The sequence below is a fragment of the Sorex araneus genome, chromosome 5 (assembly GCF_027595985.1).
Source record: "Sorex araneus isolate mSorAra2 chromosome 5, mSorAra2.pri, whole genome shotgun sequence".
NCBI classification, from domain to species: domain Eukaryota; kingdom Metazoa; phylum Chordata; class Mammalia; order Eulipotyphla; family Soricidae; genus Sorex; species Sorex araneus.
The window spans coordinates 179,474,865-179,491,066 of record NC_073306.1 but is presented as its reverse complement, the minus strand read 5'-3'; the positions used below and the strand labels follow the sequence as shown (position 1 = coordinate 179,491,066).

Below are 16,202 nucleotides of genomic sequence, written 5' to 3'. Positions count from 1 at the left end.
TTCCTGTATAGTTTCTGCCCTACGTGTTTTTATTTAATCTTTTAAAAATATTGTGTCTCTGCTGAGAACCTTGATTATCAGTGACATAAGGATAATACAGTCATACCTGTATCTACTCATTTAAAGTATCTCCTTGATATTCCATGATACACCTTTAATAGCATACCAGTGTTAAAGTTTTAACTCTGTCTTCTTGTTGGTTAATACTGTGTGAGATTTACTTGAGTTGTACAAAATGGTACATTTTTCATTGATGTATAATATTCCATTGTAGGAAATGTCACACTTCATCTAGTTTCCAGGTGAACGGTAGTTCAGATAGAAGCCAAATTCTGTTTGCTTCTGGTTTGAGGTTGGTAGGGTTAAAGTTCTTTGAGCACTCATGTGTGTGGCTTCTGGTTACAGTCACTTTTTCCTCTTGTATATATACCAACATTGTAATTCACAGTTCTTTTTTAAACTTGGATTCCCTTCCCCTGAGAATGTGTGGCTACACTGTGATTGAGTTAACCATTGCTGTGTAACCAACCTGAAACTTGTGAATCAATTCAGCAAACACTATCTTACAGTTAACTGCTGTTGAGTTTTTTGTAAGGGCACATTTAACTTGGTGCTTCTAACTCACAGTTGCTTGTAGAGCTGCATTTAGGATACCAGCTGGGGCCATATTCACTCCAAGGCTCTATTGGAGGGGCCAAGAGGAGCTTTCTTGGGTGCCTTGGCATATGCACCTGGTGACTGTTGGCAGGTCTCTTTTCCTTCGGTCTGTTGGCCTTCCCAGAGAGCAGCAGGCACCTGTTTGGTGGCTTGTAGTTCTCCAAACAAGTTAGCTGGAGAACTGTAGCTCAGGACAGAAGCCATAGTCTTCTTATTGCCTGTTTCTAGAGTAACAACCCACCATTTCATGCATACATTCTTTTTTTTTTTTTAAATAAAAAATTTATTTTATTAAATCACCGTGTGGAAGATTACAATGCTTTCAGGCTTAGGTCTCAGTTATACAATGCTGAAACAACCATCCCTTCACCAGTGCCCATATACCACCACCCCCCAAAAAAAAACACCCACACAGTACACCTCCCATCCCAACCCCCCACCCCCTACCTTGTAACTGATAAGTTTCATTTTACATTCTGTTTACTTTGGTTACTTTCAATATTTCAACACAAACCTCACTATTGTTGTTAGGAGTACCCCACTAGATTTGGACCTACTGTGAAGACAAATGAGGTTGCGTGGCCGCAGTAGCGGCCGTGCGGTTTTGAATTTCTGTACTTTAACACTAAGTCCAGGGAGATTTCTTCCATATATTGGATAATTGCAGGCTTGAAAACCCACTCTGTGGTCGTCTTAATATGGGGGACACCGCGCCCTTCATCCCCGGAGAGAAAGAGGCGAGAGAGAGAAATACCTTTCCCCTCCTGGGCGGGCACGGGGCCGAGGTTTAGTTCTCAGGCTGGAGACATTCTGCGAGGAGTTGCCCATGCCGAAAGAGGTTTTGCTGGGTCTGGATTCATGCTTGTGCAGCTGCGAAGAGGCCGCACACGCGTCATGCATACATTCTTTTGAATTACTGTGTTTATTGTGTGTGGCATAACATTTCAGTCTTAACTCCTTTTAAATGTACAACATCTATATGACAATTCAGTATACTGTACACCTTAAATTTAGACAGTACTCGTCAAACATGCACGGAAGCATAACTGCAGCAGATAGCTCTGCGTTTTATATATTTTTTATGTGTTTTTATATTTGTGCGCTTTCTTCTTTTTTTCTGATCCTTTATTTTTTTGGTTTGGGGGCCATATCTAGTACTGCTTAGGGGACCATATGAAATGCCAGGGATTGAACCTGGGTCAACTGCATGCAAAGTAATGCATATACTATCCTCACTATACTATCACTTTGACCCCTTGATTTTTTTTTTTTTTTTGGTATTTTGCATTTTGTACTTCATGTTTGGGACATACAGTCCCTACTCATGGAATTGTTATGTCAGATGATAAATGAGTAGCATTTTTTACTAGATAGTGCCAGGTATAGTCTCATAAAAAATTTAACCTCTTTGTGTTTCCATCAGTAATGTGAGAGAGTATCTTTTCATATGTAACCTGGTTGACAGAATATTATCAAACTTGTTGAGTTTTTTGCCATATGGAATTTCATTGTAGTTTTAATATTTAATTTCTTTCTGAGTGAGAATCTTTTTGTGTGGTTAAGAGATACTCGCTTTGCTTTTCCTGTAACTGCCCTCTTGTTCATCCCCCCTTCCATTGTTGCTGTCACTGTTGTTGTGAGTCTGAAAGTTGTACCCATGCCTGACTGAGTAGAACTCGCTGGGGGTCACCTGTCAGATTGTGACACTTGCACACTTGACCGTGGTGACCCCCAAGGTACATGTCATTTAGCTGCGGTGCTTACACACCTGCTCATTGGGGGTTGCACTCTCAAATTGAGACACACACATTGTGGTTGTGGTATTCCCTGGGGGAGAGGGAGTCACATCCTTTTTGTGGTGTTCACACACACCTGGCTGTGGCATAGCCAGAAATTGCCTGCAGTGGCTGTGATCAGAGATAGCACAGCTGCCAATGCCGTGCTCAGTTTAAGTGACACACTTGGGATTCAAACTCGTGACTACACACTTGCAAGGCAGACACTTAGCCCCAGCACTGCTTCTCTAGCCCCGCTGTTCTCTGTCTCTCTCTCTTTTTTTTTTTTTGGCGACACCTGGTGATGCTGAGGGGTTTCTCCTGGCTTTGCACTCAGGAATCACTCCTGGCCCTGCTCCGGGGACCATAGGAGATGCCTGGGGTGCTGCATTCAAGGCAAGTGCACTACCTGCTGAACTCTGCACCCCTCCCCCTTCTTTTATTTAGGTTCTGCTTTTTTTTTTTTTGGAAGTCCTTTGCATTAGAAATATCTGCCTTTTGTCTGTTTTCATTTTGACAGATAAAAAGTGATTCTCTGTAATCTGCTTTTCCCCTGCTTTATTTTAGTTTTCCTCTTCTCCCAATAATGTTACATTATTCTTCTCACCAAGTGGTAGTTTAGGGGGCCGAAGAGAGTATTGGGGGTAAGGTAGGCACCTGCCTTGCACAGGACCAACCCCAGTTTGTGCCCGGAATGCACGGCATATGGTCTGCAGAGCCCCGCCTGGAGTGAATCTTGAGCACAGAGCCAGAGGGAAGCCCTGAGCATCCTTGGCTGTGACCACAAAACAAAAACACAAAACCAAGATTTAATTTAGTATTTGATGGTATCACTTGTGTGTCCTAGCTCTAACTCACCAGTTTTTCACATACTTGATGAGTTTTTTTGACGCTATCCACAAACTTAATGTTCCTTTATTTTCCTTATCAGATATTGATATTTTCCTGTTTATGACCTTGAAGTGATCTGCGTGGTTTATTGTTAGGTCAGGGAGTATTTGTTAGCACTGATGAGGTTCATGTACTGGGTCAGGTTATAAATTAGGTAACAGTATAATACTGACTGAGAATGGTTGGATAGAAGGGTAGGTATTAAACCAGTAGAGACACAGGTTCATTTCTTGTATGCATTTTATGAGGATTTAAGTACTTTGATAAATTTGGAGAAGTTAGATGTAGTGAGTACCTACCACATTTAACTGCATAATCATTGCAGATTTTAGGGCATTTAAAATTTTTTTTGCCAAAAAGTAGGGTGCAACCTTTATGTGATGCTTTCAGAAAAAAAAAAAGTGCCAGTATTAAAAAACAGGTTGCAGTTGTGTATGTGGTAAAATACGGTAGCCTGTTTGAGAAAGTGACATTTAAAAAACCGAGAATTGAAGGAGTGTGAGACTTAACTTTGTGAATGAAAACTGGGGTGCCAGTTTCAGATTAAGGAAACCGTGTGGAAGGATCCCGAAGCAGGAGAGACTTGAACCCTACAGCAAAGAAAAAACCAGTTTGGCCGGCACTCAGGGAGAAGGGTGGGGCAGGAGCTGTGACCTGCCCCGAGTCTGTTGGACAAAGGTGGGCGTCACTGGGGAAAGGGCGGGGCCCCACTGTTTCAGTTAGCCGCTTCTGAAGGGTCTGCTTAAGCACTGTGTTCATTCCACCTGTGTGTTTGTATCTGCTGCCCTAGTCAGAAAGTTGTTCCTTGCTTATGTCCGTTGAGTTTCACTAATCAGTCCCACTTTGTGATTTCCTTTGATCCTTTTTGTTTTGGGGCCACACATGGCAACGCTCAGAGCTTACCATGTTCAGTGCTCAGTGATGACTCCTGGGACTTTTTTTTTTTCTTTTTGGGTCACACCCAGCAATGCACAGGGGTTACCTCCTGGCTTTGCACTCAGGAGTTACTCCTGGCAGTGCTCAGGGGACCATATGGGATGCTGGGAATCGAACCCGGGTTAGCCATGTGCAAGGCAAATGCCCTACCCGCTGTGCTATCACTCCAGCCCCGGGTCCTGGGATTTAATCCAGGTTAGCCATGTGCAAGTCCGTGCAAGTCCACACGGTCTTTCCACCCCTGCCCCCCCCTTTTTAAAATATTTTAATTTCTTTTTATTCTTTAAAACTGAGACGTTTCGTGTGATTCCCAGTGTGATAGGTCTTATGAATGGCTTCAAAAATAAAACTGCACTAAGTGAAATATTACATTCCACCGTGGATTTCTGTAACCAGTGATGAGGGTGAAGAAAACTCTGGTGAGCTGGGGGAAATGACTCAGTTTCTCACTTTGCACTATTTCCTCTCACATTGCAAATCCTGAGCATGTCAGCTTCAAATAAAGCCACAGCATTAATTTAGAAACCTGATAATATAAGAAGATAAGCTCTGGCTTGTTTTGCAATGACCCATTTGTACCATATTTGGGATTTTTCCTGGTGCAGTTAGGGAGGAATGGTCCTAGAAATGGGTGAGTCACTCCACAGTGCAGATTCCTTAGGCTCCTAGACAGTGTTCTAGTCACTGTTTGTGTGCTTTGCTGCTTGACTCGATTTATAAGTGAAGCTAGGGTGGATATAGTAGGATTATGTCTTTTCCTTTATTATACTGTACTGGTGTTAGGTTTCTAGAAAGCTTACTTTTTTTTCTTTTTGCCTCTTTTACTCATAAACCTTCCAGTTTGTGTTTATATCTGGCTCTCATAGATTCTGCTGTTGGGCCTGGGAGATGGTGCTGCGGGCTGTCGGGCATGCTTTGCGTGTGGGAACGCCTGGGTCTCGGCACGACTTGCTTCCCCCTACCCGCACGCACCACTGGGAATGGCCTTCCTTGGCCAAACAGGACGTGTGTGTGTGTGTGTGTGTGTGTGTGTGTGTGTGTGTGTGTTAAAGTTGCTTCTTGGGGGCCAGAGTAATAGTACAGCATGTGAAACACTTGCCGTGCACACGGCTGACCCGGGCTGATCCCCAGCACCACATATGATCCCTGAGCGTTTCCAGGAGTGATCCCTGAGTGCAGAGCCAGGAGAGCATCCTGAGTACCTGCTTTCCCCCGCCCCGCCCTCCAATTCTTACCCTCAAGTGGGACGTAACCTCCACTGGGAAGTTGCTCTGTAGACAGCATTCAGAATAACCCTGACTGCGATTCATGCGAGCTAGGGACTAAGTTTTCTTTCAGCAAGAACCAGGAATAAAGAAAAGCAGACGAAAAGCAAAGACCCAGGGATAAAGAAATCAAAAAGAAAGAAAGAAAGAAAAAGACCCAGGAAAAGATCACTTAAGAAGGGTGGAAGGAAACTTCCTTTAACTGAATTTATTATTATTTTTTTTCCATGCAGGGGGTGGGACCCTCACAGATGAGGCTTGTGCTGTGTTACTTAGCTTTGCCCTCTGCCAGGGAAATGACACTTTATTTATTTATTTATTTATTTATTTATTTATTACCACATTCAGCAGTGCTGAAGGCTTACTCCTGACTCTGTGCTCAGGTATCACTCCTGGTGGGCTTGGGAGACCATACGGGGTGCCAGGGATTGAACCCAGGTCAGCTGCGTTCAAGGCAAGCGCCCTGCACCTTGTACTGTCTCTCTGGCCCTGGGAAACTTCACTTGAAATCCCATGTAGGACAGCTGGTGCTTGCACATTTTGTTAGGGTTTCCCAAATATTGCCGATATAATTGGGGTTGATTGAATTATTGTATCCGTCTTTGGGAAGTGCCTTTTTGTTCTTTTGGTGTTTAGGGTCACACCTGGCAATGCTCAGGGGTGACTCCTGGCTCTCCACTCAGGAATTACTCCTGGCAGTGTTCCAGGGATCATATGGGATGCCAGGGATTGAACCCAGGTCGGCTGTGTGCAAAGCAACCCCCCTACTTGCTGTACTATTGTTCCCACCCCAGAAATACCTATTTTTGTTTGAAGATGAAGATCTCTGACTCAAGCAAGGGAATGTTATTTCTTGACCTTCTTAACAGTAAGCAATAGTAGCCAGCAGTGCTTGGGGCTATCCTGACTAAGCACACGGAGATACTCCTGACCCAGTGCTTGGGGCTACCCTGGACTCAGTGCCTGGGGGTCCCTTCCAGCGTGCAGCCACGCTGTACTGGAGATTGAACCTGGGTCTAGCCTTGAGGACTAAATTTGGCCTCCAGTAGGTGTCTCTGGCTTACTGACCTAATAAGGTTCCTTTTTTCCTCCTCATTTCTTCTGAGAAATTTTTCCTTCATGAATATTTATTTTGTGTATTAATTATATCTATCCTGCTTTTGAGAACGTCTGTAACTTTTTGTCCTGAGATTCAGAATCCGTCTGAAAACACTGAAGTAACAGTTGTGTTTGAATTCGAACACTTTCACCTACTTCCGTACATCAGCTTATTTTTTACAAACATGGGAGTCCAAATGTGTGCATTATTTTTCAGCTCCGTTTCTGGTTTCAGCCCATTCCCACAGCTGTAAAGTTGGACATCTGCAGGAATGTTGCATTTATTGGGGTTAAACAGAAGGGATGCAGAAGCACCTCACCTCGCCTTTCACTCCGGGGAAGCTCTTGGTGGCTTGGGGCTGCTGTCTGGATTTCCAGGGCACTGTCTGTTGGGCTTCTGTGAACCCTCTGACTTCCCCCCTCCTGTATTTCCTAGTTGTCCAGACTGGTTTCATTCCCGTGAAGAAGAAAGCCCACTGGGCTTCTGACTTTTTCAGTCGTGCCAGTTCTTTTGGAGTTCCCGGATGCCCGGGAATGAGGAGGATTAAGCTTCATGGCATGTTCTATAGGGTCATCCATCGTGACCGAAGCGATGTGGAATGTTGTTTTGTTGCTAACTTTTGCAATAGGCTCTTTCCCATAGAGGATGTCGATGGGAATCGGTCCCTTCTTACCCTGTCCGCTTCTCCAGCGGGAGGAACTGGCCACCAGCAGGAGCCCTCCCCGACACAATGCTGGCTTTCAGAAACCCGAGAGGCAGAGTACCAAGCGCTCCCTTTGGGGGAGAAAGCTTGGAGCTGTTGTCTAACGGAGAGGGTGCCTGGTAGCACCCAGTCTTGGCGCCAGCCACTCGGGGCGGCGTGGTTGGAGAGCGCCAGTGAAAGTTCTCTTGTGTGAAGCATTCCGCCTCCAGTCTGGCCCCTCCTGGGCCCACACAGCCCGCTCTTGAGAGCAGGCAGGCGGCCATCGAAGGAGTTGGACGTCTTTGCTGCGGTCGGCTTTCTGCAAGTGGAGGCCGAGTGCTCCCAGGACATCTCTCCTGTCCCCTCCTCCCTTCCCGTGGCCGACTCACTGCCTTGCGCCTAACTGTGGAGTGTGCACACCTAGGTGATTTCTCTCGGGGTGCTGCAGAACTTTCGTGCAGGGTTTTCCAGCTGACCCCAAAGCTGTTGGGGGGCATGGCCGTGTCTAAGCGACCACTTCAGGCAGGTTCTGGGAGCTGGGCCTGAGGCTCGCCCAGAGTTATGTGTCTGCCTCTGTGGCTGGTGCCAACTCCTGCCTGAGCGCGCCAGTGACGGTGCTGAGGGGCTGACTGTGCCCTCACCCAGCCCCACTCTGCATGTCTAGCTCCCCTGCCAAAGCAGATTCCCTTCCCTTTCTGTCAAGGGACAATTCAGAACTTTTTTCATGAAGCTTCTAAAAGGCCCACTTTACTTTAATCATTGCTAGCAATTAAAATTTAGAAATTCAAGAAGAGGTGGAAGATTTTAGGATCACTCGGATCCGAAAATCTAAAACTGGCCCTTAAAAAAAAAACCTGTTTTCTAGGTGACAAACATTTATAGACATTTCTTCACATAACAGTTAGAGATCAGGGGCTGGAGAAGGCGTGCGCGCGTGTGGGCAGGTGAGTGGGTATGATCTCCCAACTGGTGCTTGGCAGTCGAGGAGGCTCCTCCCAGCAGTCATCTGCCAGCTGGGCTGGCCATTCAGTGCAAGGGCCCCGGGGTGCCGGATGCAGGATAGGGCATGGCTCAGGCATTGCAATGACAGGGATTATCCGTCCCTCCTGGCAGTGGTTTGGAGCCTCCAGAGCCACATCAGGTGGTGCTCAGGTGGTGCTGGGACTCTACAGGTGATGCTGGGAGACCCAGGTAGTACGGGAATCGAGTAGGACCTGCTGCATGCAGGGCCTAACCCATGTACTATCTTTCAGTCCCCTAATTCTTTTTTAATATCTTGGAGATGAACAACACCCTACAGGTTGTAGTCAATGTATGATATGGGTATATTAATGTGTTCTAGAAAATGCATCCTAACTATACTTATATATGGTGTATTTTTAAAAATTAAACTGAAAAGAGTTTGGAAAACTTGTTCGTAATCTATACATTTCACCCTTGTTTTAACCCTGGCGGCAGGTTTTATCCTCTCATCTGAGAGATGCTTGTTACTGTGACCTGATTCCACGGTAAAGTGCTTCCTGTACAGTAGGAGTAGACACAGCTGTTACTTTCCCACATCTGTCTTAATGCAAGATTGTAAGGAGGTTTTTTTCATTACACTGATCTTGTATGCCTACCCCTGGGTGCAAGTGATCACTTCACTGTGATTTCAGTTACTGTAATCTGTAAGTAAGGTTTATGATGTGCTGAACTTGGTACCAAGATATGATTTAAGCACCCAGAGAATTTGGATTATTTAATGCTAGCACATAATAGCACTACTTATCAAATATTCATGTGGGCACACACAGAGGCATAATTGTGTTCTTGTAACGCACAATATAAATACTAATATTGTTTTGGAGAAATCAGCATGGTATGCTGAAACCATAGTTTGGAGAAAGGCATTGTAGTGTGTTTTTATCTGTGGGAATTACTGGCAGATGTAATTGGGAGACTCTAAACACAGTAGTTGTTTACTTCACTTTTGAATGTAGTTTAAATATTTTTGGACTTTAAAAAATAATCATTGAATTATTTCCCTGCAAATTTGTGGTAGAAATAAAACATCATTGTTTTTTAGATTTTTTACCTTTTCCTTCCAAATATTTATCTTAAATACTTCTCTTTAAAGATAGTTTTTGAAAACCCTTTCCTCCACTAAAAACAGTTTTCAAAATAGTTCAGCAGAAGGAATGATAGAATGAATTATTCATGCTCCCATTCTTAAGTGTCAATATTTATTAACTTTTTTGGTTTTTTTTGGGGGGGGAGAGGGGCACCACATTTGATGATGCTCAGGGGTTACTCCTGGCTCTGCACTCAGGAATTAACTTCTCATGGGCTCAGGGGACCAAATGGGATGCCGGGTATCAAACCTTGGTAAGCCACATGCAAGCCCAGTGCCCTGCCTGCTATACTCTCTCTTTAATGCCAATATTTATGAACTTTTTGATAGTCTAACTTTATCTTTTTCCTTTCCCCAATTCCTACTTAATTGGGTGCAGTTTCCCCTGCCATAGTCATATCATCTATGAGTTGGTTGAATTTTTTTGTCTAGTCACGTCTTAATTTCACCGGCCAGTGCTTGCTTAATTTCAGTTGCCAGTGTTGTGAGTGTTGATTTCAGGCCCTCGTGGACCAGGCAAAGAGATTTTTTTAATAATTTTTTTTTCTTTTTTGGCCACATGTGGCGAAGCTCAAGGGTTAATTCTGGCTTTGCACTCAGGAATTAACTCCTGACAGTGCTTGGGGAACCATATGGGGTGCCGGGGGCTCAACCTGGGTCTGCTGCTTGCAAGGCCAACACCCTCCCCACTATACTATCGCTACAGCTCAGGGCAGACAGTTTTAATGGTCTTGAGGATTAGTCTGGTTTCTATCTCTGTCTGACATAGCCATTGGGTTCTTAGTTTCCCCATTGTCTTTTGAATTTTATGTGGGTTAATGTTACTTAAGAAGTGGTGTGTTCCAAGCTGTGGGGCAGACCTCCTGGTTCTTATCTCTACTACTCCTGGGTGTTAGTGTCCCATTCTGCTACTTTATATTCCACATATGAGTGCGATCTTTCTATGTCTGTCTCTTTCTTTCTGACTCATTTCATTCAACATGATATTTTCCATGTTGATCCACTTATATGCAAATTTCATGACTTCGTCTTTTCTAACAGCTGCATAGTATTCCATTTTGTAGATGTACCAAAGTTTCTTTAACCAGTCATCTGAACAAAAGGGAATGTCCTGCCACAGAGGCAGGGTGGTGTGGTGGAGGTTGGGGTGGGGGTGGTGGGAGGGATACTGGGAACATTGGTGGGGGAGAATGGACACTGGTGGAGGGATGTAAACCAAATGCAAACATGAAAGTTTATAAGTATGTAACTGTACCTCACGGTGATTCACTATTAAAAAAAAAAAGAAAAGAAAACAAAAAAAATAAAAATAAATAAAATAAAAATAATAAAAAGTCAAAAAAAAAAAAAAGAAGTGGTGTGTTCAAGTATTAGCAGTGAGAGGGCTACTGCTAATACCTCTGTTGTTAAGGTTATCTTCTGTGCCAGGTAGTGTTATTTGAGTACGACAAGAAGGTCTTCAGCTAGCTGCTCCATTCTCCACTTAGGTTTGGAGAAGCCAAGCTAACATCAAGCAGTGGGGCTCCCTGAACCCAGGGCTGGGGTCGGCCAGGAGGACTCCTCCAGCGTCCTGGACACAAGGCTGTCCATCTGCAGCCCGTCCGTGCCTAGACACGCTGTCTGAAATAAATATTTCAAGATGGTTTCTGAAAGAGCTACTATTCCTAGGCGTGTAGAGTGGAATCTTGGGAATCCTTTTGAGGAATATACTAAAGGTTTTAATGGACATTTCAGTTGTGTTTGGGACGTAGGCGCTCGAGAGATCCTTTTGTTGTTGTCGTGGCTGTGCTGAGGATTAGCACCCAACATTGCTGCAGGGACACTGCGGCGGGGCCCATGTGCCGAGGGTCACACATGCACGGCACGCGACACGTGGCCACTCGGGCCACATCCCAGGCTCAGGTGAGATAGATCTTCCACCTGAAATAAATGGAGAAATAGAAATACTGGATGGGCAGTTGTAATTACCTCCCTCCGAAATAGAAAAATTTCTGTGAAAAGAGCTGATGAATCGATTGAAATAAACATGGAAGAAAAGGTGAAGCCAGCATTTTAGAGCAGCGAGGATGTTGTCTGCATTCCATAGGGTGAGGAGGGAAGTGAAACTAAGAGTATTGAGATAGGAATCATGTTCTGAGGTTCCTCTTTAAAAGGAGGATCGAAGACGGATACAAAGATTGCCAGTCAAGATGATCACTGTAATATTACGTATAGTATGCAACCTGATGCTCAATAATTATTAATTGCATGACAAACTTGTAAAACATTTGTGCCATTTAAAATATAGAAATGGTACAGCATGCTAGCAGGTATGTAAGATATTTGATGCATATTTAGAAAATCTGAAGGAGAGCCAGGGACGTGCTCATTATTGGAGCATCTGCCTTGCATATGTGAAGTCCTTGGTTCCATCCGTGGTTCCCTCTTACATCAAAAAGAAAAAAAAGGGAAAAAACTCTGGATTTAGTGATAATGTTTTATAGTGGCAATCTTTAGGTGCTAGAGTTGTTTTTTAAAGTTTTTATTGAGTCACTGTGAACTACAAAGTTGCTCTTTCTTTAAAAAGTTGAATCACTGTGAGATACACAGAGTTTTTATGATTGGGTTTCAGTCATACTACAAAGTACTCTTCCCTGAGTTTCAGGCATGCACTGTTCTAACACCAGTCCCTTGACCAGTGTCTATTTCCCTTCACGAGGATCCCCAGTTTCCCTCTGTGGTAGGTAGTCCCCCCCCCCCCCTTTAGCACTGTGGTTTACAATACTGTCATGGGCTTTCACGTGTATCACTTAGCCACTTATTAGCACCCTTCCTCCTCCCAAGTGAACCCTTCCGTCCACCAGTGGCATAGTATTCTCTCTCTTGTCCTGCGTTGCTGTCACCACCCCACTCTCCACCCCAGGTGGCAAAGCTTCCTGCTGAAAGACAGTTCTGTTCTTCATTTCCGTTGCCTTTGTGCCTTTGTTATTCCCCGACTACATGTCTGTATATCCCAGGTGTGAGAGAGATGCTCGTGGCTGTCTCTCGCCTGCTCACTACCTTCACTCGGCGTGATGCTCTCCAGAGCCATCCATAGCAGCAAATTGCGATTCCATATTCCCCAATGGCTGAATAGTAGTCTATTGTGTACATATTGAGTACTTTTGATCATTTTTTGGGGAAATATTTAAAATACTGTCTATGTGTATGAGATGTAAATTAATTAAATAGCAACAGCTAAGTACTCCCCATGTGTCAGTCATTCTAAAGCAGGTTTGCAGATGGATGCTGGTCAGCAGCTGTAGGAAGGTTGAAAACCACGGGTCCCTCACCTGGTTTATACCTGCCTGTCCCTGAGCCAGTGTGCAGGACAGGTGCGGGCCTGCAGGTGCCAAAGGGCTGAAGACCGTGCAAGTACTTCTCAGCTCTTCCTCTTAATTCTCAGAATAGCCATGAGAGGCTTAAATATCCTGATAGATGAGGAAGTAGGAAACATTGACATTTTTGACAATTTTGAATTTGCCCATAATTATAGGGTTTATTCTTCATCTTCATGTTTATTCATCTCTGAATGTGGTTTTCTGTCAGGAAGATAATATAAACATGGTTTTGAATCTTTGATTTTTACAAAAATATATATAGTGGATATGGACTGGAGCGATAGCACAGTGGGTAGGGTGTTTGCCTTGCACGCAGCTAACCCGGGTTCGATTCCTCCATCCCTCTGGAGAGCCTGGCTAGCTACTAAGAGTATCCTGCCCACGCGGCAGAGCCTGGCAAGCTCCCTGTGGTGTATTCGATATGCCAAACACAGAAAAAAGTCTTACAATGGAGATGTTACTGGTGCCCGCTCAAGCAAATTGATGAGCAATGGGGATGACAGTGCTACAGTGCTACAGTGATGGTAACTTTAATGAAGTGTGATGGGTGAGAAGGTGGACCTCAGAGGCCAGTACTAGTTCTGTGCTCATTAGTGACCCCTGGTGGTGCTTGGGGGACCATAGGTGGTGAAAGGAATTGATAGTTCCATATAAGGCAAGCTCTTTACCTACTGTAATCTCTCTTTGCCTCTGAAAATGTGACTTTTAATTGGGTAACATTTCATGAGCTTACATTTTTTCCCCCAGACTGGATCTTTGTTTCAATCTCCTATAGTATTCAGCCTCAGGGAATAATGATATAGTAGGTTGAGTATCTTTGTAAATAAAGTTGTGTATTTCTTATTATAATTCTAGAATAAACTCTTAGGAGTGAACTTATTGGATCAAGACCATAAGCATTTTAAAAGCTTGATACAGGGGCTGGAGTGATAGCACAGCAGGTAGGGCGTTAGCCTTGTACTCGGTCAACCCGGGTTTGACTCCCTGAGCAACTCCGGTGCATACCCAGGTATAAGCCCTGTGCATCAATGGTGTGACCCAAAAAGCAAAACAAAACAAAACAAAACAAAAAAAACCCCAAAAAACCATTTGATACAGTTATCAGATTGCAGGTGATTAATGATTTTTTTTTTTACATGTAGAAAAACTCTTTGGGGAGTATATTTTGATAGAAATTAGTCATCAGTGTGAATTTGTGCATTTCTAGTTGCTCTCATAAAATTTATTTTCTCCAAACTTGTATCAGTCTTACCATGTGTCAGTCTTACCACGTGTCAAAATTTGTCTAGACAAATTTTGTAGATTATGTCCATTTATTTAGTCTGACCTAAAGCAGCTATTTAATTTTTTCAATTATTTTAAATTTTGGACTGCTCCAGCAATCTTTTTTTTTTTTTCTCTTTTTTGGGTCACACCCAGCGATGCACAGGGGTTCCTCCTGGCTCTGCACTCAGGAATTATTCCTGGCGGTGCTCGGGGGACCATATGGGATGCTGGGAATTGAACCTGCGTCAGCTGCATGCAAGCCAAATGCCCTACCTGCTGTGCTATTGCTCCAGCCCCAACTCCAGCAATCTTTTTATTACAGAATTTTAAAATAAAAATATGTAACATACAGATCAAAATCGCATGGACACTTTTTATCTTACAGAAACTCAGGATTATAATTGGGCAAAACTTTTTATTTATTTATTTATTTAAAAATTTTTTTGAATTACCATGTGAAAAGTTACAAAGTTCTCAGGCTTATGTCTCAGTTATACAATGTTCAAACACCTGTCCCTTCACCAGTGCCCATATTCCACCACCAAAAACCCCACTATGCCTCCCACCCTCACCCCCCACCCCCGCCTGGGTAACTGATAAATTTCACTCTTCTCTTTACCTTGATTACATTCCATATTTCAACGCAAAACTCACTATTGTTGTTGGAGTTTCAACACAGACTCACTATTTTTGTTGGAATTTATCCCCCAAGAATACAGCCCTATTGACAAGGAAATATTTGATATTGAGTTTTCCACTGATGAGAATGAAGAGATAAAAAAGTTGCGGTTTACAATTTCTGTATTTTAGTAATTAAATCCAGGGAGATTAAAGTTGGAAATGGAATCATTTCCCTTCCTGGAGCAGCATGGAGCAAAAGCTTAGTTCACAGTCTGGATACATGGATGCAAGCACTCGCCGGAACCCCAAGTCTTATAGCTGCCTCTGGTTCCTGCCCATTCAGCATTGACTCGGCTGTGCAGAGGCATGGCCACCTGGGTCGAATCTCGGCCGGAGCCCGAGCTCTGGCCCCGGCCCGAGCCTGCCCAGGTATCCGGCAAAACTTTTTTTTTAAAGCTGCTTTTATTTATTGATTGATTTTTTTTTTTTTTTTTTTTTTTTTTTGCCACACCAGCAATGCTTAGGGGTTATTCCTGGCTCTGCACTCAGGAATCAATGCTTTTTGTGCTCGAGGGACAATACAGGATGCTGGGGATTGAACCCAGGTTGAACACAGGCAAGTGCCCTCCCTGCTGTACTACCGCTCTGTCCCCAGGTAAAATGGTTTCTAATGTTCAGTTCTTGAAATTATAGCTTTAAGACATAACATTGATTAGCAACTTTTGATGCCCTAGAAATTACTTTAGATATTGTGCTTTTAAATTAAAAAGGCTTTAAATTTATCTTGCTGAATTAATATTGCATTCTAGCATATGTTTCAGGTGTGCATTATTGAAAATCAGTATACATACTTTTACATTATATTCCGATTTTATCTTAAGTCCAATTTTATCCTTTACTATACAGTCATCTCCTTTGTCCCTATTTATCTCCACTCCCCTCTGCCTTTCTTATGACTATCAATTGGTCGTAAAGCCCCCACACTCATTTTGCCTTAATTTTTCTGTTTGTTTTCCATTATGAATAGAATTGTATGAGGCTTGCCTCATTGGACATTTTTCACCAAGCGTAATGCTCTCTAGGTCTGTTCTGTTGTTGTTGCAGATGGCAGCCCTTCCTCCTTGGAGCTTACAGGTGTCCCATTGTATACGTGCACACCACATCTTTATCTGTCAGCTGATGGCCATGTTGGTGGTTTCCACGTTTTGGCCGTGGTCAGTGATGCCACTGTAAATGGGGAAATGAATACAACTCTTTGAATTAGTGCTTTTGTATTTGCGGGGGCAGTAAATTCTTAAAAGTGGGATAACTGAATTCCTAAGCCATTTCTCTTTTAAAGTTTTGGGGGCTCTCCATACTATTTTTTATAATGGGGTTACCTGTTTATATCCCTGTCCACAATTTTTCTTGACTCAGATCCTCTCCAGGCCTTGTTTTTGTTTTTGAATAATAGCCATTCTCACAGGTGTGAGGTGATACTTTGCTGCTATTTTTCTAAGGAGTCTAAGGAGTTATTATCTTTTTGTGATGAGCAAGAAAAA

General features: G+C 43.5%; 1 protein-coding gene across 2 annotated transcripts in view; it reads left to right on the top strand.

Moving 5' to 3' along the window:
* The window catches only part of FRYL (FRY like transcription coactivator), a 257,153-nt gene that overhangs the window by 38,704 nt on the left and 202,247 nt on the right, over nucleotides 1–16,202 (top strand). The gene's annotated exons all lie outside the window — the stretch shown is intronic.